This window comes from Penaeus chinensis, chromosome 23 (genome assembly GCF_019202785.1).
Source record: "Penaeus chinensis breed Huanghai No. 1 chromosome 23, ASM1920278v2, whole genome shotgun sequence".
In the NCBI taxonomy this organism is placed as follows: domain Eukaryota; kingdom Metazoa; phylum Arthropoda; class Malacostraca; order Decapoda; family Penaeidae; genus Penaeus; species Penaeus chinensis.
In genome coordinates this window covers 10,665,109-10,667,608 of record NC_061841.1, presented here as the reverse complement: position 1 = coordinate 10,667,608, position 2,500 = coordinate 10,665,109, and the positions used below count along the sequence as shown (strand labels likewise).

General features: G+C 43.3%; 1 protein-coding gene across 7 annotated transcripts in view; it reads right to left on the bottom strand.

The window, feature by feature from the left end:
• The window catches only part of LOC125037475 (neprilysin-2-like), a 253,566-nt gene that overhangs the window by 20,144 nt on the left and 230,922 nt on the right, over positions 1–2,500 (bottom strand). The window lies entirely within an intron of this gene.

The following is a 2,500-nucleotide window of genomic DNA, read 5'->3' as shown; positions in this document are numbered from 1 at the left end:
AGGAGTGGGAGGAAGGAGTGGGAGGAGGGAGGAGGGAATGGCAGTGGGAGAGGCAGCGGGAGGAGGGAATGGGAGTGGGAGAGACAGAGGGAGGAGAGAGGAGGGAGTGGGAGAGGCAGAGAGAGGAAGGAATGGGAGGAGGGAGTGGGAGAGGCAGAGAGAGGAGGGAATGGGAGGAGGGAGTGGGAGAGGCAGAGAGAGGAGGGAATGGGAGGAGGGAGTGGGAGAGGCAGAGAGAGGAGGGAATGGGGGGAGGGAGTGGGAGAGGCAGAGAGAGGAGGGAATGGGGGGAGGGAGTGGGAGAGGCAGAGAGAGGAGGGAATGGGGGGAGGGAGTGGGAGAGGCAGAGAGAGGAGGGAATGGGGGGAGGGAGTGGGAGAGGCAGAGAGAGGAGGGAATGGGAGAAGGGGTGAGTGGGAGTTGGAGAGGGAGGGCCTAAGAGCGAACGAGTGAGGGAGGAAGGAATGGAAGAGGGAGAAACGTGCTTGCCTGTGTACCTACTAACGCTTATATTTCTGTCTACATGTACTTTGTTTCTTCCCTCAATATTTCGCACAGTCTTCACTAATACTAAAAATCTTTAACAATGACATTTTCGTACACGCAAAAGAAAAAGACAAAGAACAACAAAGCGTCGAGACAAAAGAGAAGAGAAAAAGTAAAACAAACAAATCAGGGGACTTTCTCTTTATGGAGATGAAATCTTATAAATAGAGAACCCTAGTCGTCACTTTTTTTTTTTTTTTTTTTGTTACCTTGAAATTAAAGCAAAAACATTTATTTCATCTTTACTTTTGAGAGAGTTGTTTGCTTGGCCTATTTGCTCATTCAGTTGTATACTTTCAGTCGTGGTATCGTAAGTTTACAGGTTCATTTGTTTATTTATTTCATTCGAATTGTCATTTGTGGTTGAGGGAGGACGGCCAACAATGCAAGTTTATTCTCTATTCTGATAATATTCGGTTTAATTATCTATCAGAAATCTATTATCGTTAGAATTCTTCTAAAACCCGGCGGTTTTCGTCCAAAATACAGACAATCATTTACCAAAAACCGGGGAAAAGGGAAGGGAATTGCAAAGAAGTGAATCAATTGCAAGTCAGAACACATTCGTTTTCTAGGTGTCCATTTCCAAAGTCGAAATTTTAGGGTATAACAAAAATAATGATACAAAACCGTGTTCCTATTTCAGTTCCTTCTCAATACAAGTCACAGTCTGTTGTTGTTGCTGTCGTCTGCCTTCATAGTTTACCAGTCTCTTTATTTCAATATAGTCTTCAGTATTCAGTTCTCACATGGTCATTTTCCCCTCATTTATTACGAAAGAAGTCTGATGTATTTGCAGACTAAGATATGTCAAACTCTTAAGTCATTATATGTTAATATTCTCCCCACTCCCACACCTCCCAACTCTTAACACACTCTCTAGACCAAATTTCCGAAATATCCTGTTTCTCTCGAGAACGATCTCTTTAAACTCCAGTCAAGCTCTATTGCAGCAGATGTCACATTCCTAACAGTTATTACACCCTCCTGATAACCCCGTCCTTTTGTCTAAATTAAAGTTCTTTCGTCAAAATTGCCTGTCAAAAAAGTGCGTTTTCAGCATAACAGCGTATTATTTCGTATGGTATGTCTAGAAAAAGAAAACCGTAATCGTAACTTGTCTGCTATTCTACAACAACCTCGGAAGGTTCGGTCAAAATATTACGTGATTTTTTTGCATGTCATGGGGTCTAATAATCTTCGCTGAATGTAGAATGTGATTGTACACATTCGAACGAAACTTCTTTTGACGGTAATTATGTCATTTTTTTTTTTTTTTTATATGCTTCTGCCCCTATACTTTGCGTCTGTCGCTGTCGCTTTTTAAGGGCGACGAAATCTTTCGTAAATTGTCTCATTCTATGTGTCACTCTTCCTGTCTGTCTGTCTGTCTTTATGCTTGGATCTCTTTCGCTTGTTCTGTTTGTTTGCTTGCCTACCTATATACATACCCGTGTCTGTGTCTCCGTCTCTTTGGCTCTATATCTATCTGTGTCTATCTTCCTGTCCGTGTCTGTCTGTGTCTCTCCGTCCCTCCCCTGTCTACAGCCCACCAGAGAGCGGGTGTGGTGACTTGCTCTCGCTGCCTCCACTTTCACCGACGTGTTACTATATTTAGTTTCCCAGTCACACTTGTCTTGCTCCCGCTGGAGGGAAACCAACCCCGCTTTGTTGAGACTAGTTTCCACCGAAGTGTCTCAAAGGCTGCCTATGGAGGACCGAAAACTATTGAAATTGAATACATGTGCGGACACGACACCGACTATACATTCAAGTCTATATGCATATGTGTATGTATACACATACGCACTTGGGACATGTATACACTATATCCACACGCATACACACTGCCAATAAGAGAAAGTTTCCAATCGCAGTTGCTATACACTCTCACTAAAGGTTTTGTGGCAATTTGTGTCTACATGTCCGCTCATGCGTGTTTACGGTCCTATTA